Source organism: Notechis scutatus, chromosome 5 (genome assembly GCF_049901735.1).
Source record: "Notechis scutatus isolate UNSWTSFEM ecotype Mainland chromosome 5, rNotScu1.2, whole genome shotgun sequence".
Lineage (NCBI taxonomy): Eukaryota > Metazoa > Chordata > Lepidosauria > Squamata > Elapidae > Notechis > Notechis scutatus.
This window is the reverse complement of record NC_142013.1, coordinates 113,796,715-113,823,330: the sequence shown is the minus strand read 5'-3', so window position 1 is coordinate 113,823,330 and position 26,616 is coordinate 113,796,715. Positions and strand designations below refer to the sequence as shown.

The window sequence follows — 26,616 nt, the reverse complement described above, 5'->3', positions numbered from 1 at the left end:
TTTGAACGTGGGCTTGATACTTTGATTAGTGTAGAGAAGATGACCTTGATGGAGACAGTGAGGAGGTCAAAAACACCTCGAGTCCAAATCAGGAGATGTCGTGCTAGTTCAGGTTGATATAAATTAGAGGATGTATGCAACACACCAGATCTTCCCGTTTCTATTATTATAGCTACTCTCAGTAGAAGAAAAGTTACTCTTGCTGTGGAATTGATTTTTGTTCAGGTCTACTTGGTGGGTCTTACAATAATTAAGTAGACCTATAGCGGCTTGATAAATGTTCCCACAATGTTCTCATCTAATTTTTGGAGGTCTTGAAGGTCTGGCCCTTCCCCAAGGCTAGGGTGGATGAAGCTTTTTCTGAGAGCTGTGTGGGTACGTGGATATGTTTCGTTGCCTGTTTTGTCTGGGTTTTTCTGACTCCTTTCTTGTTTTATTATTATTTCTTCTTCTTCCTCTTCTTCTTCTTCTTCTTCTTCTTCTTCTTCTTCTTCTTCTTCTTCTTCTTCTTCTTCTTCTTCTTCTTCTTCTTCTTCTTCTTCTTCTTCTTCTTCTTCCTCCTCCTCCTCCTCCTCCTCCTCCTTTTCCTCCTCCTCCTCCTCCTCCACCTCCACCTCCACCTCCACCTCCACCTCCACCTCCTCCTCCTCCTCCTCCTCCTTGAGTTTTTACTTCATGAATCATCCAGGGAACCAGAATAACAGAGTTGGAAGGGATCTTGTAGGTCATCTAGTCCAACCCTCCGCCCAAGCAGGAGACCCTACCTACACCATTTCTGATAGAAGGCAGTCCAGTCTTTTCTTGAAAGCCTTCAGGGATGAAGCTCCCACAACTTCTGAAGGCAACTTCTGTTTCACTGGTTGATTGTTCTCACTGTCAGAAAAATTATCTTTGTTTCCAGGTTGAATCTCTCCTTGTTCAGTTTCCATTCCTTGTTCCTTATCTGGCCTTTCGGGTGCTTTGGAAAGTAGCTTGACCCCCCTCTCCTCCTCTCTGTGGCAGCCCCTCAGATGTTGGAAGGCTGCTATCCTGTCTCCCCTGGTCCTTCTCTTCCCTAGACCAGCCAGGTTCATTTCCTGTAACTGTTCTTCGTATGTTTTAGCCTAATCATCCTGGTTGCTCTTCTCTGGACTTTTTCCAGAGTCTCAACATGTTTTTATAGTGTGGTGACCAAAACTGGATGCAGTACTCTAGGTGTGGTCTTACTAAGGCTTTCTAGAGTGGTATTAGTATCTCACTTGATCTTGATTGTATCCCTCTGTTAATACAACTTAGGATTGCATTGGCTTGTTTTGGCTGCCGCCACACACTCATATTGCCTCATATTTAATTGGCTATTGGCTCATATTTAATTGGTTGTCCACAAGAACTCCAAGAGCCCTGATGTAGAAATTTCAATCAAGTCAATGTCAATCAATCATCAATCAATCAATGATTCCTCATTACCTGAATTATGTGGCTTCGAGATCTCAATAGTTCAATATTGTTCAATGACTCCATAGTTAAGGACTTGGATAACATAGGACAGTGAACGTTGATCAGATTGAAACAAATGATTCAGAGCAGCAGAATGAAACTTAACAGAGACAGTTGTAGGTCTTCATTGAGAAAACCAAAATCAAGCAGGTAGAGAGCTTCCAATTAGGGACGCTAGGGGATTTGATGATCCAATGATTCATTGATCCCAGATCTATCATCCTCATTTCTGCATGAGTGGTGCTCTCGTGGCTTTGAAAGGCAATCCAGGTGTTGAGAAAAAGGTGGAATAAAATAGAAGAAAGTTGGAAGGGACCTTGTAGGTCATCCAGTCCAGCCCCCTGCTCAAGCAGGAGTCCCTATATACCATACCTGACAGATGGGGTTATTTTTCCTTCTTCTAACGGGAGAAAAATGAGACCCCTTGATTTTTCGGTATGTGATGCTTCTCTCCAGCAAAGGCAGTTCTATTCTGTTTTCGGCTGCCTTGATAATAGCTCATTGTAGTGTTGGCATTTGATTGATTTTTTTCATAGTCTGAGCTCTTAGACAGCTAACTGGCTGAAAAGTGCATAATAAATGACAGAAAATACACGGAGGCAGGGGAAATGAACCAAGGTTTAATCTTCTTGCCTAGGTTTCCCGAGGCTGCGGTTAGAAATACACATTCACAGAGGTGGGCTGCTGGGGGCTCGCAGAGAGACCCCCCTAGTTAAGTTTCTGTGCAGAACGCCCAAATCCCACTCCTGGTTGGCCCCACCCTGCCCCGTCTTTTCCAGGAGTCCCCATGCAGCCCGCTTGGGATGCAGGTAAGTGCAAGGTGTGCGTGGAGGCTCGGGGAGAGCAAAAAACGAGCCTTCCGAAAGTTCAGGAAGGCCGGAAATGGGCCTGTTCCCGCCTTCCAGAGAGCCTCCAGAGCCCGGGGAGGCCATTTCCATCCTCCCGGAGGCTCGAGGAAAGCCTCCAGAGCAGAGGTGGGATTCTACAGGTTCGCACCTATTCGCTAGAACCGCTTGTTAACATTCTAAGCAGTTCGGAGAACCGGTTGTGCGAAGAAATTACAGGGCTAATCCTGTAAGGAAGGCAGGAAGGAAACATTCTGGTGTTGCTTACAGAAACTGCCTCTCCGTTAACCCTGATTACATTCTTGGCAGGACTAGACATCCTGTCTCAGGAACTTCTCTGGAGTTTTTTTTCCCCTCCTTTGCTGGTACTTTGCTTGTGTGGAGTGGCCATTCAAAGTTACAATGGCACTGAAAAAAGTGACTTATGACCCTTTTTCACACTTACGACTGCTGCAACATCCCCACAGTCATGAGAGGCCAGGCGAGGAGATGAGTGCCTAGATGTGAGTGATATTGAGTTGGCCACACCCAGACAATAACATGACCACCAAGCCATGTCCACCACCTAAGCCATGCCCACAGAACTGGTTATTAAAAATTTGAATCCCACCCCTGCCCTAGAGCCAGGGCAAAAACACCCTCCCTCCCTCCGTGGTGCAGGAGGCAGACTAGGCCACGCCCATCGTGGCCACGCCCACCCAGCAACTGGCCAGAGAACCCCTTGCTAAAATTTTTGAAGCCCACCTCTGAGCGTACACAGTAGATATAGGTAGTTCTTGGCTTACAACAGTTTGTTTAGTGATCATTCAAAGTTTCAACGGCACTGAAAAAAGGGGATTTGTGGCCATTTTTTTTTCACACATACGACCTTTGCAGCATGTATTTATGACAATTGCAGTGTCCCGGGTCGGGTGATCAAATTTTACAAACTTCTGACCAGGGAAATCCATGGGGAAGCCAGATTCACTTAACCACCATGTGACTAACTTAACAATGACAGTCATTCACGTAACAATTATGGCAAAAAAGGTTGTAAAATTGAGTAAACCTCACTTAACAACTATCTCTCTTAGCAACAGAAATTTTGGGCTCAATTGTGGTTGTATGTCGCCTACCCATATCTATCTATCTCTGTCTCTCTCATCTTTATCTCTCTCACTCATTTCTTTCTCCCTCTCTCTCTCTAGCTCTCTCACTCAACTCTCTCATCTCTCTTTCTCATCTCTCTCTTCCTCTCTCTCATCTCTTCCTCTCTCTCACACACATCTCTCTCACATCTATCTACATTTCATCTCTCTCTCACTCAACTCTCTCATCTCTCTCATCTCTCATCTCTCTCTCTCTCTCATTCAACTCTCATCTCTCTCTGTCATCTCTCTCGTCTCTCTCTCTTCCTCTCTCTCATTTTTCTCTGTCTCATCTCTCTCTCTCTCTCTCTCTTCTCTCTCTCACATCTATCTATATATCTCTCTTTCTCCCTCTCTCCATTCTGACTTTGCCTTTTTTGGGGACCAAGCCAAAAAGCAGACAAAACCAATGTTGTCTGTGTTGCTCATTCATCCAAATAAATTGGCTAGCAAGCCAACACATGCCCACACAGCAGCCTGTGTATAATAACACAAACACACTCCCCCACAACTGCCGCATCCTGCGGCCACTTTTGTAAACATACCCTGAGGTGAGGGAAACGGAAATAACGAGAATCATCTCATATAGCACATTGTCTCTGTCTTTATCAGAGCATCTCTCATTTGAGATAATATGCTGAATTTCACGGCAGTTTTTTTGGGGAAAAATCCTTGACATTAATAACCGTAGAAGTGAATGATTATTCACACTTTAGTTAACTCTGCCATATTGTTTCAAATTAGTTTCTGTAATTTTGGGAAATGTGAATATAAATGTATTTCACGATATATAATATAAAGGATCTTAAATTTAAGCTTAGGACATCGGTGGCCCATCAGAACTACAAAACCCAGTTGCTTGAAGATGCTGGCTGAGGTTGATGGAAGATAGAGTCCAATTAAAGGTAGTCCTTAGCTTACAACTGCAATTGAGCCCAACATTTCTGTTGCTAAGTGAGGCATTTGTTAAATGAGATATATGTCCTTTTTTTAACCACAGTTGTTAAGGAAACCACTGCAATTATTAAATTAATAATACAGTTGTCAAACGAATCTGGCTTCCCCATGGACTTGGCATGCCAGAAGATCGCAAAAGGGGATCACGTGACCCCAGGATACTGCAACCGTCATAAGTACATGCCAGTTGCCAAGCCTCTGAATTTTGATCACCTGACTGCAAGGACACCACAACGGGTGTAAGTGAGAAACAGGGCCATAAGTCATTTTTTGGAGTGCCGTTGTAACTTTGTACCATCACTAAATGAATTGTTGTACGTCAAGCAGTACCTTAAAGGCCATTTTTAGGTTTTTCTCCACCTTCTCAACATTGCCATGGGCGTTTCCACCAAATCCTGTACAATTTGGATATGTTGAACTTACTATTTCAAGATTACCAAAGTAGGAATTAATTCCCCACAGGGATTCTGTTGGTTTTGATCTGCAGGTAAATAACATCAGATAGGAATTATTATTATTATTATTATTATTATTATTATTATTAGACACAAAAAATGACAGTGTACACAGCAAATGAGATAACTGTGCTGGGTTTCTTCTTATTATTACCACTGTCGTCTTCTTCTTCTTCTTCTTCTTCTTCTTCTTCTTCTTCTTCTTCTTCTTCTTCTTCTTCTTCTTCTTCTTCTTCTTCTTCTTCTTCTTCTTCTTCTTCTTCTTCTTCTTCTTCTTCTTCTCCTCCTCCTCCTCCTCCTCCTCCTCATCATCATTATCATCATTATTATTATTATTATTATTATTATTATTATTATTATTATTATTATTATTATTATTATTATTATTATTATTATTATTATTATTATTGCTTTCACTTCACGGAAGATAGATTGCTGTGAAAACAACTACCTGTTTCCCCCCCAAAAAATAACACTGGGTCTTATTTTTGCCCCCCCCCCAAAAAAATAAGCAATAGGGCTTATTTTCAGGGGGGGGTCTTATTTTTTTCCCATGTATGGGAGGCCAACTTCATCTGCTTGCTCGCAGTGGGACAGGAGGTCATGGGGTCCACCAGTGTGGCCACCACAAAGTATGGCAGTGGAGCTGCCCCACGTGCCCCACACCGGCTTACCTCAGGGCCTCCACAGCCAGGCCATCCATGCCCCAACACCTGCCTCCCCCCCTCCCCTCCGCACCAACACACCACTCAGCCTCCTCCGTGGGCCATCGCCAACCAGTGGTGAGTTTCAAATTTGTTTCCCCCTGGTTCTGTGGGCGTGGCTTTGTGGATGCACTTTGCACGCACACAGAGGGGTTTGCTACTAACCTCCTCCTGCCATCCTGCACACTCCCTGTGTCTTCAACAGCTGATTGCTACGCGAGGCAGCTGAGGTTGAAAAGCAGGAAGTGAAGGTCAGCACAGAGCCACAGGGTGTGTGGGAGGGCCCAGCAGCCGGTCATCGGAGCAAACCAGTTTGCTCCGCAGATGATTGTTGGAGCTACCAGTTTGGCTGAACCGGGCTGAACCACTCGCTGGTGCGAACATGGGCTCCTGCTGCATATGAGTGTTGGTGCTGCCGACATTAGACAGGTGTCGGGGTATGGATGGCTTGGCTGCGGAGGCCCTGAGGTAAGCCAGTGTGGGGAAAGTGGGGCAGCCCCACCACCCTCCCGCCTCACCTTGTGGTCGTGGCACCGTGAGCAACCAGATGGAATGGGCAACTGGCCGACTGCGCGGGCTCTTAAGTAGGGCTTTTTTTGGGGGGAGTAGGGCTTATCTTAGGGGCAGGCATAACAACATGCTAGGGTTTATTTTCAGGGTAGGTCTTATTTTGGGCGGAGAACAGTACACATTATCTGTTATTTATTTATCTTTTTTTTTTTAAAAAAAAAAAGGTTTGCTTTGACATGCTTTTAAGAAGCATCCTTTGCTGAGGAGGTTAAAAGTTTTTGACAAGCAGCTTTTTTTCAAGAAAGAAAAGCAGTTGTCTGGAAGCATTTATGCAAAAGTTTGAAGCCCTTTCTTGGCCCCCAAGGTTGTAAAAAAAAAAAAGGTTGAAGCACACATTAATCCATCCAGCTTGTCAGATGCCTGATGGTCCCCTCCGTCCATCTCAAAGGAAATAATTGGAGGAGATGCCTTGTGAATGCCGTCTCGGAAGAGATTACCTTGTTATGCAACATTTTAATCTATAAAAACATCACAACAAATATAGAGAGCATTGAGTGGTCTTCCTGGCGGGCTCCGTTCCCCTAGCAAGATCACAAAGGCGCTATTGGATCTCCGTGTAACAGATTAACAGGGTTGGAAGGGACCTTGTAGGTCATCTAGTCCAACCCCCTGCCCAAGCGGGATGCACCCTATGCACCATTTCTGACAAATGACAGTCCAATCAGTGGCAGTAAGATTTGTATGCCTACAAGAAATATTTTCTTAATGTTCTGACCCAAACCTGGTTCCAAGGAAACAAACACGAAATGGAGGTAACAGCCAAACCTTTTAATGATTCTTTACGAATTCCGTTCCTTTCCGATTAAAAGGCTGTTTCAGACTAATTGTCCCTGATAAGAACGAGCCTTGCCAGGGTTGTGCAAGGCTGCCAAGAACACTAGATAAAGTTACAAAGAAAGATTTCAAACACAAAGAGTCTCCAAACACAAACTAAGAGAGTCCGAACGTCCACAAGGCTTGATTGCAAATGCTTCTTTGCTTCCTGCAAAGAACTCTGGTTTCTCAGCTGGCTTTTATCCCTTAAGGGAGGGGCCATCACCTTGCAGCCTTACTCCCGAGTTGCCCGTGCTGCTGCAGCTGCTCTTTCCTTCGAGCAGTCCTGTGCGCACACACACTGGGCACAGGCTCCTCGGGGGCCTCTTCCTCAATGCTGCCAGCCTCCACAACCTCCGAAGGAAGCACTCCACTCCCTGATGATCCTGGCCCCATCCCTGCATCACATGCAGGCCCCTCATTGGGGTCCTCACTCTCCGAGACCTCAGCCATCCGCATCTGCTGCCGGCGGAGCACAACGCTTAAGAAGGGTTTTTGCCCAACTCAGAAAGTGAAGCCCGCTCATGGCAATGCCAATTCAGTAAAATAAAAATATTTTTCCCTTTCCGTATTGAAAGGACTTTAAAATGGTCACTAGAAGAAGTCCTCAACTTACAACAGTTTGTTTGTGGGCTGCCACAAGGAAGAGGGAGGTCAACTTATCCTCCAAAGCACCTGAAGGCAGGAGAAAAAAACAACAGATGGAAACTAACCGAGGACAGAAGCAACCTGGAATTAAAGGAGAAATTTTCTCACAGTGAGAACAATTAACCAGTGGAACAGCTTGCCACCAGAAGTTGTGAATGCTCCAACACTGGAGGTTTTCAAGAAGAGATTGGACAGCCACTTGTGTGAGATGGTATAGGGTCTCCTGCTTGAGAAGGGGACTGGACTAGAAGACCTCCAAGTCCCTTCCAGCTCATTGTATTCTACTTGAGTTGTTTAGTGACCATTCAAAGTTACAACAGCAGTGAACAATGTAACCTCTGACCATTTTTCTCACTTATGACCGTTGCAGTATTCCCCATGATAATGTGATCAACATTCAGACACTTGGCCACTGACCCGTACTTATGATGGTTGCAGTGTCCTGCAATCTTCTTACAATCAGAAACTTACTATGGAGTCTTAGAAGGAGAATGCCAAGTCGGAAAACACTTGGAGATTTTGTTTTTTTGATGGGTGTCTGTGTAGTAAAAAAAATAAAAATGGGGGAAAAATAAGATTCATAGCGATAAATCTGTTGAAGAATACTAGGAAGCATCCTTGAAACTCTTCCCTGATTGTTGTGGTCCGCTGGCAACCTACGGAGCTGGCAGCAGAGTCGGACAGTGGGGAGGAACATGGGCCAGTCCTGGAGTCTGGGGAGGGCTTGGACAAGGGGTCCTACACAGAGATGGGGCCAGGGACATCTGGGAGTTATGTGCTGACTCTGGAGCCTCCAGAATCTGACAACAGCGAGGCAGAGGAACAGAGGGAGCCTGTTCCCAGTGAGCGTATGCGCAGAGCTGCCAGAAGGCAAGAACTGTTAAGACAAAAGGGGTGACTCAGGAGTAAGGCTTGGAGGTGATTGGCTCCTCCCATAAGACATAAAGGAGGAACAAAGGTAGAGAAACCTTTGCAGGAAGCAAAGTCGTTCGCTCTGTTCGGATTCAACCTTGAAGCTCTGTGTGGACTTTGTACTTCGTTTGGCTTTTTACAGTTCATTTGGCACTTTAGTTGTTGGCAGCAATTCAAAGGAGAGAAAGGTGGGTGCTTATCTCGAGGGACTGTTTGGGACTCCTTACAGGCTGGGAATGAACATAATGTCCAGCCGTTGAAATAAAACAAGAGTTGTTTGGACTAAGCATGTGATTAATTATGGTCTCAGGAAGCCTGGATCAGAACACTGAATAAAAAAATGAAAGGGAAGAAAGGAAGGTATAAAATATATATATAACCGCTATTGTTTCAAGTGTTCCATCTGACACATCTAACATGATAAAGTTTCCAATCCCAGAGAGCTGATGGTCTTTTATTTTGGATTTTACTAAACATCCTAATAAAAGTTTCTCTTCTTTTAATTCAGTGGGAAATAAAGTTCCTTGTTGTATACAGCTCAGTGTGTGGGTAATAGCTGTGATTCCCTAACCTTTTCTTTCTTTTACAATGCAGGAACTGCAAGCAAGGAGAAAACTGCACAATAAGGCAGCTCTTGCTCATTAAATGTACCTGCGTTGTTGGAATCCCACGAAAAACAGAAAATAGGAGAAAAGGTAAATATTTTACAATTTTATCTCGACAGGAACCTATTAAGGCCCCTGTGTGCTTTTCGCACTGAACACACAGTGTACTTTTGTGTACCAGGAACAATATATTTTCTTAATGAGGAGGGGTATGCTAATGTATAATACATTCTGAACTAAAAATAGTTTTGAGGATAAGAAGAGATTTTGCAGCTTCACAATAAAATAGACCAACAATGTAATGCATAAATAGTTGGGTAGTTTCTCCATTATTATTTTTTTGCTATACTGACAGTATCTAGATGATTCAGAGTTGTGGTTATTATTCAGTTGTTCAGTTACTTCTAAGTCTTCATGACCTGATAAAGATTGTCCACTTTTCTGAATTCCTGCTCAGTTCCTGCTCAGAATATCAATGATGGCATCTTGACATGTTCTTACAATCTTTCTTAAATTACCTTTAACTCTTCCCTTTACCTTTTATGTCCAAAATATGGAAGATTTACCTTAATTATGAATCCTTCCAGTGAGTATCCAGGAAAGATTTATTTCATCAGGGAGTGGGTCATTATGTCTTCATGAAGTCCAAAATATTCATTGTATCCATCACTACAATTTAGAGGCAGTCAACTTTTTCAAAGGTCCAACTGAGTGGTCAATATAGTCTTGTAAGCCAGTAGGCCAGACAAGGAACATTGGATGGAAACTGGTCAAGGAGAGATTCAACCTAGAAATAAGGAGAAATTTTCTGACAGGGAGAGCAATCAACCCATGGAACAGAAGTTGTCTTTGGAAGTTGTGGGAGCTTCATCCCTGGAGGCTTTCAAGAAGAGGCTGGACCTGTCAGAAATGGTGTAGGGTCTCCTGCTTGGGTGGGGGGTTGGAGTAGATGACCTACAATGTCCCTTCCAACTCTGATTATGTGTTATCTGTTATCTGTCTTGACGACCCACAATGTTGTTGTCAGTATGATGTCTCTATACATGAATAGTACAACAAGATCCAGAGACCCACTGAACGAATGGGGCTCTCCAGTGGCTTCTGACCTGTGCAGTTGTGGTGAACTGCACACAACAACATCTATGTATAGTTGTTCTTTGTGTCCAGATCAGTATACCCTTGAGGACTTCATGGCAACGCGATGGAACACAATTAATGTTGCTGATTTCTGGGCAAGATGTGTTTCATTTGTACATATTTTAATCTTGTATTTTATAGTTTGTGTCACATAGTAGGCCTTATTTTAATTGTGATGCTTCTGACCCGAATAAACAAACAGACATGAATAGTGAAGAGTCTTTCTCACATGACTCTTCTTTCATGATTACGATTTCTATCTCTGTGAAGTTTCAAACCGAGGACAACAAAGTTTGTATATTATTACTTCTATTCCTTCTTCAATTTTCACTGGAAGTTGAACTAATCCTGGTTTTGGAAGAGGAAGAAGAAGAAGTTATCCATTCACTCATGTCTGACTCTTGGTGGTTTTATAGGCCGGGCCTCTCCGCATCTTCTGATCTTCTGTGCTACTTCTGTGAGTTTTTCCATGGTCTGGCTGGGGCCAGTCTTTGATGGTGTCCATCCACCATGTTCTTTGGCAACCTGATTTCCTTCTACCACTAAAACTCTTCCCAACACAATTGCTTTCTCCAGTGAATTCCGTGGTGGTGCCATGGTTAGAATGCAGGATTGAAGACTAACTCTGCCCACTGCCAGCAGTTCGATCCTGACTGGCTCAAAATTTACTCAGCCTTCCATCTTTCTGAGGTGGGTAAAATGAGGACCCAGATTGTTGAGGGCCAGAGGCTGACTCTGTAAACTGCTTAGAGAGGGCTGTAAAGCACTGTGAAGTAGTATATAAGTCTAAGGGCTATTGCTATTTTCCTTCTTTCCTCCCTCTCTTCCTTCCTTCCTTCCTTCCTTCCTTCCTTCCTTCCTTCCTTCCTTCCTTCCTTCCTTCCTTCCTTCCTTCCTTCCTTCCTTCCTTCCTTCCTTCCTTCCTTCCTCCCTCCCTCCCTTCTTCCTTTCCTTCTTTCTCTCCCTTTCTCTCCTTCCTTCCTTCCTTCATTCCTTCCTTCCTTCCATTTTTTGTCTCTCCTCTCCTTCCTTCCTCCCTCCCTCCCTCCTTCCTTTCCTTCTTTCTCTCCCTTTCTCTCCTTTCCCCTTCTTTCCTTCCTTCCTTCCTTCCTTCCTTCCTTCCTTCCTTCCTTCCCTTCCTTCCTTCCTTCCTTCCTTCCATTCCTTTCTCTCCCTTTCTCTCCTTTCACCCTTCCTTCCTTCCTTCCCTTCCTTCCTTCCTTCCTTCCTTCCTTCCTTCCTTCCTTCCTTCCTTCCATTTTTGTCTCTCCCTCTCCTTCCTTCCTCCCTCCTGCCTCCTTCCTTTCCTTCTTTCTCTCCGTTTCCTCCTTTCACCCTTCCTTCCTTCCTTCCTTCCTTCCTTCCTTCCTTCCTTCCTTCCTTCCTTCCTTCCTTCCTTCCTTCCTTCCTTCCTTCCTTCCCCTCTCCTTCCCCTTTCCTTCTTTCTCTCCCTCTCTCTCCTTCTTTCCTTCCTTTCTTTGTCTCTCCCTCTCCCTCCCTCCCTCCCTCCCTTCGTGCACAGTGGTTGAAATGCAGTATTGCAGGCAGACTCTGCCCACTGCCAGCAGTTCGATCCTGACTGGCTCAAGGTTTACTCAGCCTTCCATCTTTCTGAGGTGGGTATAATGAGGACCCAGATTGTTGGGGGCCAGAGGCTGACTCTCTGTAAACCGCTTAGAGAGGGCTGGAAAGCACAGTGAAGCAGTATATAAGTCTAAGGGCTATTGCTATGGCTATTCCCCCACATAACATGGCCAAAGTACTTGAGATAGTTTCACGATTTTGCCTTCCTTTGACACGGCCGGTGTTTGCATGCCCTCCAGGACTTGTGTGTTGGTCTCCACGGCTTAAACACATCCATTTTCTTCCCTTCTTGCTTTTTTAAGGTCCAACTTTTGCAACTATTTTTTCCCACTCCCTTCGCCACTGTTCTTTTTTTCTTTCCATATCTACTTGTAAACCATGGGTGGCCCTTGAACTCCATTATCCTGTAAAACTTAAACATGTTTGCTGGTATTTCATGAATGCCCGAAGCTTTGCTGTGGGCCGTTAACCCTATTTTCTGCCTTTACAAGAGCCGCTAAGAAATATTTCATCAGCTCTTTGGAAAACAATGGCTTTATTCATGTTTTAATCTACCTTTTCTTATCTCCTGGTCTCTTTCATTCTGTCTGTGTCCAAATTCTGTGTAGCAGCAATGACAACTAAGCGAGGAATGACGGAAATACACCTATTGTTCTACTAATGTGTAGCCTTTTGTAAATTTGCTTGTAATTTGTTTAAATAAACATCCTTCTACCTTGTAAAACAATACTTGAAGCTTTGTTGCTGGAAATATTTTCAAGGTAGCACTTAATTTCATTTCCTGGAATGTCTGGCTTGGTTTCATGACCAAACCTTTGTTTCTAACATTAATTTTGGGATCTTTTTGTATATCTTGACTCTTGACAAATGTATCTTTTCTTTTATGTACACTGAGAACATTTGCACCAAAGACACATTCCTCGTGTGTCCAATCACACTTGGCCAATAAAAGAATTCTATTCTATTCTATTCTATTCTATTCTATTCTATTCTATTCTATTCTATTCTATTCTATTCTATTCCATTCCATTCCATTCCTTTCCTTTCCTTTCCATTCCATTCCATTCTTCATTCCAAATTCTATTCTATTCTATTCTATTCTATTCTATTCTATTCCATTCCATTCTTCATTCCAATTTCTATTCTATTCTATTCTATTCTATTCTATTCTATTCTATTCTATTCCATTCCATTCCATTCCTTTCCATTCCATTCCATTCTTCATTCCAAATTCTATTCTATTCTATTCTATTCTATTCTATTCTATTCTATTCTATTCTATTCTATTCTATTCTATTCTATTCCATTCCATTCCATTCCATTCCTTTCCATTCCATTCTTCATTCCAAATTCTATTCTATTCTATTCTATTCTATTCTATTCTATTCTATTCTATTCTATTCTATTCTATTCTATTCTATTCTATTCTATTCTATTCTATTCTATTCCATTCCATTCCATTCTATTCTTCATTCCAATTTCTATTCTATTCTATTCTATTCTCTCACTGCCAGGAAATTTCTCCTTAGTTCTAGGTTGCTTCTCTTCTTGATTAGTTTACATTTGTTGTTTCTTCTCCTGCCTTCAGGTGCTTTGGAGAATAGCTTGACTCCCTCTTCTTTGGGGCAGCCCCTCAGATATTGGAAGACTGCTATCATGTCACCCCTGGTCCTTCTTTTCATCAAACTAGACATAACCAAATTCCTGCAACCGTTCTTTATATGTTTTATCCTCTAGTCCCCTAATCATCTTTTTTGCTCTTTTGTGCACTTTCCAGAGTCTCAACATCTTTTTCATAATATGATGATCAAAACTGGATGCAGTATTCCAGGTGTGTGTCTTACTAAGGCTTTATAAAGCAGTATTAATACTTCACAGGATCTTGATTCTATCCGTCTGTTAATGCAACCTAGGATTGTGTTGGCTTTTTTGGCTGCTGCCGCACACTGTTGGCTCATGTTTAAGTGATCGTCCAGTAGGATCCCAAGATCCCTCTCACAGTTAGTACTACTCAGCTATATATCCCCTATTATTCTCATTGAAGTTCATATATTTGTGTTTTTGTTTTAATTTGTACTTCTCTTCTGCTCCCTTTGCAGTTCTCCAAGCTTGATGGAGCCAAACTTTTTCATAAATTGTCAGAATCCATATTTAAGACATGACCCAGTGTATTTAGCAAAGTTCAGGGCTGGAAACAGATTCCTGTTTACTTCACTTAAACTCTAAGCCTTCTCAAGATTTCAAAGGGGTTGCACACCCTTTAAAAACGCCAAAATATGACATTTCCTCCCACCCAGAAAATTTCTCGTTCCACAAGAATCAGACATTAAATAAAACTAAACAGAAGTGAATAATAACGTTGAAAATCTGTCGATGAAGATCCAGGATCCCAGATTCCTCTCCCAGTTACTGCTATCGGGCCAGGTTTCACCCAGTCTGGCACAATATACCTAAATAGGGATAGTAATTTTGATACCTTCTGGTTAGAATCTGTCGCAGGGACTGTGATCCATCTCAGAGAATGAGTCTTATTATTCAGCATCTCCTCTTTGCATTTGAAAGTGTATTTTAATCATCCCATTTATTTTTTATGGAATAAATTTTGTTGAAGTGTTGACCAGCTGGCATGTTCCGTAGTTACGGTGTGTGGTTTTCTACATTTTCAGTTGTGGTAAAGGATGGACTCTTTCTTCCTTTTCCTCCCCTTTGCAAGATATGTTGGGGCTGTCATTTCTGGGATGCAAACATTCAGACAGATGGCAGATGGCAGGGGGAAAAAAAAAAAAGAATACAGAAAACGATATTCCTGCATATCTAAAGATTGCTTGAATATTTGCAGCCCAGATGCAGCAACCCTAGGAAATGCAATGATTGCAAATGTTCATGGAAATTCTCAGCCGTCCAGGTTGTGGTTGTTGCAAAGCTGCTTTTTCAAAAGGCAACTGGACTTTCTTTGTTTTTCTTTGAAGACATTTTGCTTCTCATCCAAGAAGCTTCTTCAGTTCTGACTGAATGGTGGGGAATGGAAGGAATTTTATTCTTTGCAGTCCTCTGGTCATTAGTACTCTTTCTGAGAGTCCTTGAGGCCACTTGGACGTCTATCAGGCCACCTGAATAGAGCAAATGGGTGTAGAACCTTCCTGGAACAGGAGATAGATGGTGTTATGTTCCTCCCCTTCTGTTGAGGGACGGCTGTCCAGTCTTAACACAGAGGCCCTCTTTGCAGTGGTGAGACTCAACCATTTTTACCATCGGTTCTGTGGGCGTGGCTTTTTGGGCATGGCTGGGGAAGGATACTGTAAAATCCCCATTTCCATCCCACTCCTGGGGGAAGGTTATTGCAAAATCCCATTCGCTCCCCACCCTACTAACCTCCTTTCCAGCTCCATTCTCCTGTGCAGGGCAACCTTCCTTCCTTCCCTCCAATCCTTTCTTCCTTCTTTCTCTCCCTCCCTCTTTTTCTCCCTCCCTCCCTCTCCTCCCTCCCTCCCTCCAAACCTTCCTTCTTTCCCTCCCTCCAATCCTTCCTTCCTTCTTTCCCTCCCTCCCTCTTTTTCTTCCTTCCTTCCAGTGGTGGGATTCAAACTTTTTTACTATCGGTTCTATCGGTGTGGCTTGGTGGGGGTGGCAGGGGAAGGATATGCCAGTATATTCATGAACTGGAATAGAGCTTGGGAACAAGGTCAGCCAATGAATAGGCATAGCAACTAAGTCAGCCAATGAGGACTGTTTGGAAACTGAAACTAGAAGTAGCCTAGGCTGGAAACTGAAACTAGAAGTAGCCTAGGCTGGAAACTGAAACTAGAAGTAGTCTAGGCGTGGCTCTATATTAAGCTCTGCAACTCTGCAGCTATGGTTGAAGCTCTGAGTCTGTCTATTGAAGATAAAACTAACTAGCTTGCTTGCTCAAAACTGGAGCTTTGCTCTGAACTTGCAACATGTTTCTGAGTTTGCTCCATGTTGGAGAAATCTACAACTGGTTTGTAAAATCTACTTATGTTTATAAAGATGTTAAATGAAGCATCAGTCATCTGTGTTTATTTTTCTGGCACTGAATTATCACTGCCAAACTCTCAATAGGATACTGTAAAATCTCCATTCCCTCCCCACTCCTGGGAAAAGATTACTGCAGAATCCCCTTCCCACCTCACCCCACTAACCTGCTTTCCAGCTCCGTTCTCCTGTGCAGGGCAACCAAAGAAGACCCAGCCAATCAGCTGGGACTCAGGAGGCAGAGAACAGATGGGGGCGGGGCCAGCCAGAGGTAGTATTTGCTGGTTCTCCAAACTACTCGAAATTTCCGCTACCGGTTCTTCAGAACTGGCCAGAACCTGCTGAATACCACCTCTGCCTGTTTGACCCCTCTTTCTAGCCAATGTTCCTAACCAGTGCACTAAAATAGAAGCTTGTCCACCCCAGGATAAAACACCCAGGCACCAATGGAGCAACATGGCATGTACAGTACAGTGCAGTGAGACATGTGCAGTTCTGTACGGTGGGGAAACAAAACCATTTCACAAAGGCGTGGCTTAACCTAGGAGAACAAACCCATCAGGACTAGGTTCATCAGTCCATCTGCATTTGAAAGACAAAAGACACCCTTTTGAAGACAGCAAACTACACATTATGGATAGAGAGGACTGCTGGCTTGAAATAGAGGTCAAAGAAGCCATCTGTCAGGGCTCTGACAAATCTACCCTCATTCAAACTATAAATCTCTAGCCGCATGTCTAGAGTAAAAAAAAAAGGTTTATTAGGAGTGACCATGTTGGTATTAGCTGGGTGAAGCCGACACTAAGATACATCATTCATTTCCCCCTTGACCCTGCTCTTCCACTCACCCCCTGGATGTATATTCTCCAATGAGACACATCCATAGCCAAGAGTCATCAATCATGCACTCCAGTAATAATCTTGCGTGCCAACAGCTTCGGCTGCCTAGCAATTAACTGAAGCATTTGAGGAATGCACTACTTTCCCCCACTCCTTTTCTGCTGGCAACTAAAAGACCAAAGAAATATTTTTTTAGTTGACACCATCTATTTCAAAATGGAATGGGCCTCTCTCAACAGAGGCGGTGGGATATGACACCACTTACCCCCTGTCTACAACTCAGTCCTTTCAGCAGTTCCAAGAAGGCTCCACAGCCATTTGCACCACTCAGGTGACCCTGAGGACACAGATAAACCTCCAAGTGGCCTCAACGACCCTCTAAAAAGGATGCAAATGACCAGCTCTCTGCAAGGAATATAAACCCTTCCATCCTACACAATTCAATCAGACCTGAAGAAGCTTCTTGGATGAGAGAGCCAAACGGTCTTTCTTCGACTTCTTCTTGCTGGTAAATAATATTGTTATTCCCATAGGTGCTATCTCTGGCTCTTTTCATGCAGGAAGAACTGTGGAGCATGAAATATTCTGGTACCATTGCTTTGGAGTTGCTCCATCTCATCTGGCCGTACATGCTTTTTCCTTTTCTGAGGGGAAACGCGAGTGGATAATGGTACTCTTTATTCCGCCAAGGAATTTCCCTCAGCTTTTCAAATTTTCTTTGGATCAGGTCATGTTCTTCACAATGAAACATATTCGTCAGCCGCTCAGGGTTGGGCTGCGGATACGTGATGTTGCAATTCTGCACTAAGTTACAATGGGAGACAGTAAAAGGCTCTCTATCCAATTGTATGCATGTACGGCTTCTGGGGATTTGACTGACATTCGGTACAAAACAACTTTTCATCCCCCCACCCCTGTTCGTTCAAACTACCGATAAAGGAAACAGCAAAATGGTTTTGAATGCTAGCCTGCAGCATGGCTAATTGTGCTGTGTTCCACCGTGTGTGGCTGTTCCCTCCTCCATCATTAGTTGATAAGAAAGGAGAACAGTTTTGAAAACCCAGAAAGAATATTGCCCTGGCCCCCAACAATTCTAGATTTCACTCAACATAATCAGCATAGAGCAGGTTATGTTGCTCTAGGAAACATGCAAATAATATTTGCAGGAATTGGCTATGGCCAGTCTAGAAGGACTAGGGCAGGGGTGTCCCAGACCTTGGCAACTTTAAAGCCCTGGAGGACTTCCAACTCCCAGACCCCAGCCAGCTTTGCTGGCTGGGGAATTCTGGGAGTTGAGTCTCCAGCTTAAAGTCTGCCAAGGTTTACCCCCGGGACTAGGGGAGAAGGAGAGCAGTCTTCAAGATTTGAGGCCTGCCAGCAGAAGAGGAAGGGGTCAAGCTATTCTCCAAAGCACCTGAAGGCCAGGCAAGAAACAACGGATGGAAACGAATCCAGGAGAGAAGCAACCTGGAATTAAGGAGAAATTGTCCTCACAGTGAGAACAATTCATCAGGGAAACAACTTGCCACCAGAAGTTGTGGGTGCTTCCATCACTGGAGGCTTTGAAGAAGAGATTGGACAACCCTTTGTCTGATATGATATAGGGTTTCCTGCTCAAGCAGGAGAGGGGGGGGGTTGGACTAGAAGACCTTCAAGGTTCCTTCCAACTCTGCTATTCAAAAAATTATAATAATAAGCTGATGTATATGAATGTTCAAGTTATGAAAGAACCTTAACATATGAAAACACTACTCTGATTTTAGACTTATGCATGTCCTAGTTTTAGAGTTAAAGAAGGTCTTGCAGAGATTGATGTATAGATAGATAGACAGATGATAGATAGATAGATAGATAGATAGATAGATAGATATAGATAGATAGATAGACAGACAGACAGACAGATAGGTAGATAGATGATAGATAGATAGATAGATAGATAGATAGATAGATAGATAGATAGATAGATAGATAGATAGATAGACAGATAGAAAGATAGACAGATAGACAGATAGATAGATAGATAGATAGATAGATAGATAGATAGATAGATAGATAGATAGATAGATAGATAGATATTTAAGCAGGCAGGCAGGCAAGCAAATGGGTGATTATAGATAGATTAAATAGGATAGATAGATAGATAGATAGATAGATAGATAGATAGATAGATAGATAGATAGATAGATAGATAGATAGATAGATAGATAGAAGAGATAGATAGAAAGAAAGAATAGGATCCCAACCTATTCTCTCTCCCCTCCTTCAAGGTTTATAAATCTCTCCAATCTTGAAAGAAACAAACAATGCTATAAAACATTGGTGCTACATAGGATGGTTTTGTTTTACCCTAGCTGCCAATTTGTAATTTGTTGGTGACATAATCATGGGAAGTCAAAAGGTTAAGTTGGGCAGCCATATAAATCGAAAGCCACCAAATAAATCACATGAAATGAAAAGGTTGAGCAGATTCTTCCCTTCACCGTTTAATTAAAGTGTTTGGAGATTGCTGCAGATGATGTGCTTCGTTGGTGTGGGTTTTGTTTGTTCCTTCATCCACTCCGTCATTTGATCACCTGGACAGCGTATGTGAGTATTTGGCAATGCACACGAAGAGAGTCCACCATTAAGGAAGAAATGTTTTCTAGTCATGGACCGAATAAACAGTATTTCCTACAGGAAATGCCTCTCAAGCTAGGCTGAACTTTTATTCTGATGCTTCATTTCTTCTGCCATGTACCAGCAGTTCAGGTTGCATAAAAGTTTGTAAATATGCTTGAATGGTCTTTGTGAATAAATAGATAGAAGGCTGCACTGTGGATTTAGTTCAGTGGCCTTATGGGGGGAGGAGGAGGAGGAGGAAAGAAAGGAGAAGGAGAAGCAGGAGGAGGGATGGAAGGAACAAAGGAAGGAAAGGGGAGGAGGAGGAGCCAGAGTGGCATCTACAGGGAGATCAAAAGAGCCAAGGTGGCATTTGCAACCGCACAACCAAAACTTCTGCACTTTTTAATGGGTTGTACATGCATTTAAAAAAAAAGAGAGAGAGAGAGACCAGCTTTTTTCCTTTTACAAAGAAACTCCCAGTTAGTGGGCATAAATAAGGAAGCCGAATTAAACCACAGTACAACCTTCCATTATAATTTTGATATTCTCCATAATCCCACTAGTTCCACTTAGGGCAATCCACCTTTCGCTTAAATGCAGGCGCCATAAAGAATTGCGAGAACTCATTTTCTCCATTTCAGTTTTTTTTTTCCCCCCTGAAGGTTTCTTGCTCAAGTTCATTCACTTAACGCTGTAGGACAGGCTGGCACAGTTTGGGTTTTAAAACCTTCTTTCTTTTTTTTAGGGGTGCCTTTGAATTAATCTTGACTTCTGGCAGCTGCCTGGAGCAGTTTTCTTGGCAAGATTATTCAGAAACTGGCTGCTGCTTTCTAGGGCTGAGAGAGACTGGCCGGCCCAAAGTTATTCCGCTGCCTTTGTATCTAACACAGGACTAGAATTCCCAGTCGCCTGTTTTTTTTTTTTTAGCCTGGCTCCTTAAACACTAAACCAATTTGTCTCTTTTTTTTGTTTTGTTTTCTACAGCATTCGGATATCAGATAATATAAAGTATTCAGAAAGCACCTCTATTTAAGAGTTATATCTCAGCCAAGGCAGAAAGAAAAAAAAATATAAAGTATATAATATATCCCTAAAGAAATACAATGCAGGCAGGAAAGCTGCAGGGAGTTAGCTTGATTGATGGCAAAGAGTTTATCAGACCTTGGGATGCCTCCTACCCTAAGAAAACAGCCAAGGAGAACATCCCTCACATCAGAAGTCCATCAACCTGCAAGGCCCTTATATTTGGCAGCTGTCAAGTACGATCAAAGAAGCAAAATTCATGCAGGCTTTCTTTAATGCCAAGAATTAAGTCTGTGGTTTTTTTCCATCTCAGCAAACTGGCTGGGGAATTCTAGGAAGCTGATGTCAACACACATCTTAAAAGTTGCCGAGCTGAGAAATACAGAATTAAGGATTACATTAGAGCAGGGGTGGCCAAGCTTTTGGACCTCAGGGACCACCAAACTCATCATTTTAAATCCTGCACATCAGAGACCCTGGGAAAATCCCCCCAAAAAAGTCTGCAGGAATATTCCCCCACCCCATTTTCCTACTGATTGATCATTCTTTATTTGGGATTGCAGGATACCGTCTCCAGCTCCGTTTTCGGGTGGGGGAGAGAGAGAGAGAGACTTTTGGCTTCATGCAAGGAAAGCAGCAGAAGCAGCAGAAGTCTTTATCACTCTCCCCCAAATTCCATCAGAAATGAGTCTTTGCCGACACAGCTTCTTGGAGCAGGAGGCCTTGCAGGGTCCCCAAGACTCATTTCTGGAGGAATTTGGAGGAGAGAAAGAAACTTCTGCTGCTTTCCTTGCATGCAGCCAAAAGCAGAAAAAGAAAGGAGCTGGAAGAAGCAGCCCGGTGGCCACTCCAGGTATGGGGGGCGAGGGGGAGGCAAGTTCCCCCCCTCCCCACTTTCTCCCTCCCCTCACTACCTTGTTTGTTCACAATGCAAGCGACGCAAGCCTTGTGTTCCTGTGGGCCATGTGGGTGGCTCAGCCTTGTGTTCCTGCGTAGCCTGGATTAATTGCTTGGGGGGATGGACATTTCTCTGCAGACCACCAAAATTTTCTCATGGACCACCAGTGGTCCCCAGCCCACTGGTTGGTGATCACTGCATTAGAGAATTGGGGAGGGGCAGCTCCAGCTCTCCTTTACAAATGTTAAGATGGGGTCTTTCTGTAACTTTTTTTTAAAAAGTTGTGTGAGATTTTTATTTTTTTAGGTGTACATTGGTGTACATTGATATCAACTACATGAACAGTGTGGCCCCTGGGTATAATTCATTTTGATACGAGCATCAATAACGATAATCCTAATAGTTGTTCTATTGATCAAACTTATATAATTCTAGTATTAATATACATGGGTGTTTTTGAGTACTTATTCAATATTTCAGTGTTCCATTTTAATACCAATGATGTGATAAGCACACATAGCAATACCATCTTTCCTCCTTTGATCTTTTCCATCAAATTACTACTTATATTCTGTTAAATAAAAATTATATCTGCTAATATTCCCACTCTTATTTCTACCTTTATTCTAGCTTCTAATCAGGTCACCATTACTAATCCTAGTATTAATACACATGTTTATATTAAGATATAGTCCTTCATTCTTGTTATGACTGGGGGCATGGCAACCCAGTCAGATAATCAGTAGGAGCCCCTTTATTAGCTCCAACTTTGCCCCCAGTATCCTGGTTTACCTTCTGGCTGGAGAAAAACTCTCCCAGAAACAGCCTTTGGCTGCAGAGAATCAAGTCCAAAACATGTTCAACAAAAACTGTAACTATAAGTCCAATCAAGGCAAAATGAGGTAATCAACCCGGCAGGGCAGGAGCAAGAATTTGAGAGGAATGGCAATATCTCAACATGATTGGGAAGATGCCAGAAACACAGATAACCAAAGTCAACGCAAGATAAACTAACGTTTGCTCCCAACAGACACCATGCATCTCTTTTAAACTCTCTTCCCAGGTGTGGCTAATGAAGGGAATCAGGGCCTTTTCCTCCCCTGTAAGCATGCAACCCACGTTGCTCTCTTCTCCATTCCTCCCTGCGTGACCTTGGATGAAGAGGGGTGGGCCTGGGTCTTCCTCTGAACTCTCTCTCCCTCGTTCTCCCTCTTCCCTGCTCTGCCCTTCCCCTGTTTCCTCCACAGCCAATGAAGCCACACTCACACTCCCTGTCAGCTATTCGTCTTCCTCCTCAGATTCAGGCTCTGACAGGGGCATGACACTTCTTTAGTTGTTCAAAGTCACAATACGCCATTCAAGTACCAGTCTTCCTATTATTTAAACACACTTATTAATACCATCTTTCAACCTCCCATCTTTCCTTCCAACTTTTGCTTCATGTAAAGGTGTGTGTTCTTATTGCTGTGTAACTTTTGCGTCTCTTCTTCCCAGACTATTTCCATGGTGGACTTAAGAGTTTGATAAACCTGTAATGGGATCTCCTATCTTCTGATTGTGTTAGATGCTTCATTTTTCTTTTCAGCTTAGGCACAATATCTTACAGAAAATTCTTCCACAATCTTTGAAAACCAACAGGATGTAAAATTACAAGCTTACTTATCATTCCTTTGCGATCCGCCATATCCTTCAGGTGTAATTTGCCCAGCCAGAGACGAATCCCAGGAAGAATTGTTCCTCGTGATTGAAAATATGAGGCCACGAGAAGATGTGGGAGAAGGACAGGCAGTGCCTAAAGGTGGAGTTAAGAGAGGAATCAGACTGGAATGATTACGTTCCCACAAAGGGTCTAACTCAGAGGTGGGATTCAGGCGGTTCTGACCGGTTCTGGAGAACCAGGAGCAGAAATTTTGAATAGTTTGGAGGACCAGCAAATACCACCTCTGACTGGCCCTGCCCCCATCTGTTCACTGCCTCCTGAGTCCCAGCTGATCGGCTGGGTCTCCTTTGGTTGCCCTGCACAGGAGAAAGGAGCTGGAAAGCAGGTTAGTGGGGTGGGTGGGGAGGGAATGGGGATTTTGCAGTATCCTTCCCCTGGAGTGGGGAGGGAATGGAGATTGTCATGCCCCTGTCAGAGTCTCAGTCCGAGGAGGAAGACAGAACTGCAGAAAGGACAAGATTGTAAACAGGAGAAAGGAGGGCGCTGCAAAGAATATAAATCCCTCCATTCTCCACCCTCCTAAATCGCATTAACAGAGAGATTCAATCAGTGTCACTCTGTAAAGCCTCAGTAAGACCACACCTAGAATATTGCATGCAGGTTTGATCACCAGACTATAAAAAAGACTTTGAGTTCAGAGAAAAGCAACCAAGATGATTAGGGGACTGGAGGCTAAAACATATGAAGAACAGTTGCAGGGATTGTGTATGTCCAGTTTAATGAAAAGAAGGACCAGGGGAGACATGATAGCAGTCTTCCAATATTTGAGGAGGGGTTGCCGCAGAGAGGAGGAAGGGTTCAAGCTATTTTCCAAAGCACCCAAAGGCCAGGCAAGGAACAATGGATGGAAACTGAACTAGGAGAGATTTAACCTGGAAATAAGGAGAAACTTTCCTGACAATAACAATCCACCAATGGAATAGAAGTTGCCTTCAGACGTTGTGGGAGATTCCTCACTGGACGCTTTCAAGAAGAGACTGGACTGCCACCTGTCCGAAATGATGTAGGGTCTTCTGCTTGGGCAGGGGGTTGGACTAGATGACCTACAAGGCCCCTTCCAATTGTTATTCTGTGATATAGTCTGGGTTGAAGAAGCTTCTTGGATGAGAAAGTGAAATGTCTTCAAAGCAAAACAAAGGCCAGTCGCCTTTTGAAAAAGCATCTTGGGGACATATGATTGAGTAACACAAACAGAGGTTTACTCTGAGGCAAACCTAAAGATAATGACCGCTCTGAGTTCAGCACCATCCTGGGTAACTTCATGGAACTGAGCCACATCCATTTCTCAGCAACAATGCAGAATTCACCACAGTGTCTTCTGGGATAAGAATATGGACAACCAATCTCCCTGTTTTCCTTTCAGACCGACCGTGTGTACAAGCCTAACGTCACGCTAGCAGAAACAGCTGAGATTCCACAACAGTTAGATTTTTAAATTTTTTTTATTGTAATTTTCAAAAATACAAATCACGTTTATATTCACAACAATGATTTTTCATCCACAAATACATATATCTTATATATCATATTATATACATGTCTCTACAAATAATCTCTTAAAATCTCTTCTTTTATTTACAATAATCCATTCTTCCTCATCTTTAGTCTATTTTTTTAGCCACTCATACCATTTATCCCTTGCTGCATAATATTCAGAATCTTCTTTATTTCCAGTTTGAGCTCATCCATTTCCGCGCATTCCAATATTTTGTTGTATAATTAAGTCTTCTGATGGGATATTAGCTCCTTTCCATAATTGTGCAAAAGCTATTCTGGCTGCTGTCAAAACACGCAATATTACTGTATATACTTAATCTTTTGGGGACATTGGCCTGTAATTATTCATAACAAAAAGGAATTCTGGTTTAAATTCAATTTGATATTTGGTGTAAAATCCCCCTTTCCTCTCCACCCCACTAACCTGCTTTCCAGCTCCGTTCTCCTGTGCAGGGCAACCAAAGAAGACCCTGCCAATCAGCCAATGGGAGGCAGAGAATAGATGTGATTGGCAGGGCCAGTCAGAGGTGGGATTGGCCGGTTCTCTGAACTACTCAACATTTCCACTGCTGGTTCTTTAGAACCGGTCAAAACCAGCTGAATCCCACGTCTGCCCAGGAACCATTTTTCCTATATTCTCAAAAAAAAAAAAAATAGGCATTTGTGGAAAAAAGGATGGGAAGATTTACACACACAAGGGCTGATTCAGTTTCAGACCAACTGTCTGTCTTTATTACTTCTCCCATCAATTCTTTCCCTTTCTTTTCTTCTTCCCCTTTTCCATAAATAAGCCAGGCCCTACCGCAGAAATCAAGCTGTCTTCCAATTTCATTCATATTTCTTATCTGCGCAAACAGCCATTTTTGGGAAGGATGGAGAAAGCAACTCCTGTCCAAAACGATTTCCCCAGGCATTGTGAGGTTTACCTTTCAAAACTGGCTAACTGTCACCTTTTCAAAGAAACAGAACCAACAAATGATGATCTGGAGAGCAATAACCGAAATATATATATATATATATCTCTGGAGTCTTGTAAACCTGGCTGGGCTGGTGGGACTCGGGAGATCTGTAGAAGCTTCAACAAACGGTGGCAGTTTGTTTGCTGAAATGAGGGGTGGAGAAGGAGAGGATTCATTACTGTAGGGAAAGCGGCTTGGAGACCAGGAGTTAACACCATGTGCAGACCAGTTGGAAACGATACAATGCTTCAAAAATGTATATTTCATTGCCCATTTTGTCTGGGTTTTTCTGACTCCTTTCTTCTTCTTCTTCTTCCTCCTCCTCCTCCTCCTCCTCCTCCCCCCTCCTCCCCCTCTTCTTCTTCCTCCTCCTCCTCCTCCTCTTCTTCTTCCTCCTCCTCCTCCTCTTCTTCCTCCTCCTCCTCCTCCTCCTCCTCCTCCTCCTCCTCCTCCTCCTCCTCCTCCTCCTCTTCTTCTTCTTCTTCCTCCTCCTCCTCCTCTTCTTCTTCTTCCTCCTCCTCCTCCTCCTCCTCCTCCTCCTCCTCCTCCTCCTCCTCCTCCTCCTCCTTCTTCTTCTTCTTCATGTCCTCCTCCTCTGCTCCTCCTCCTCTTCTCCTCCTCCTTTTCCTTCCCCTTCTTCTTCTTCCTCCTCCTCTTCTTCTTCCTTCCTTCTTCCTTCTCCTCTTCTTCCTTCTTCCTCCTTCCTTCTTCCTCCTCCTCCTCTTCTTCATCTCCTCCTGCTCTTCTTCTCCTTCTCCTTCTCCTTCCCCTTCTTCCTCCTCCTCCTCCTCCTCTTCCTCCTCCTCCTCCTCCTCCTCCTCCTCCTCCTCCTCCTCCTCCTCCTCCTCCTCCTCCTTCCTTCTTCTTCTTCATCTTCATCTTCTTGTTCTCCTTCTCCCCTCTCTCTCCCTCTTCTTCCTCTCCACCTCCTTCTTTTTCTACTTGTCCTCCTCCCCCTCCTCCCCCTCCTCCTGATCCCCCTCCTAATATTGACAACATAAAGCAGATAACAGGACTTCAGAAGCAGCAATAATTCACAGGGGTGCCAGGAAAGTAGGACCTTCTTCTTTTTAATGTTTTATTTTTTATTCGGGAAGTAGGACTTCTATTATGTTTACTATATACCAAAAGCGCAGCAGGTGTTGTGTAATGACATAACCAGAAGCAGCTGTGGCATATCTTTTTATTAAAGTATGGCTTATTATTTGCTCTGCCTTGCAAAGAGCCAGGAAGTTCTATAAATTTAGAAAGT

The 26,616-nt window shown here is 43.3% G+C and overlaps 1 protein-coding gene across 2 annotated transcripts in view; it reads left to right on the top strand.

The window, feature by feature from the left end:
* Positions 1-26,616, top strand: part of ENOX1 (ecto-NOX disulfide-thiol exchanger 1) — a 478,008-nt gene that overhangs the window by 250,648 nt on the left and 200,744 nt on the right. For both annotated transcript variants that reach the window (XM_087967587.1, XM_087967588.1), the window contains exon 3: positions 9,102-9,202. The gene's annotated coding sequence lies outside the window, so the exon portion shown is untranslated. The remainder of the gene's footprint in view (positions 1-9,101; positions 9,203-26,616) is intronic.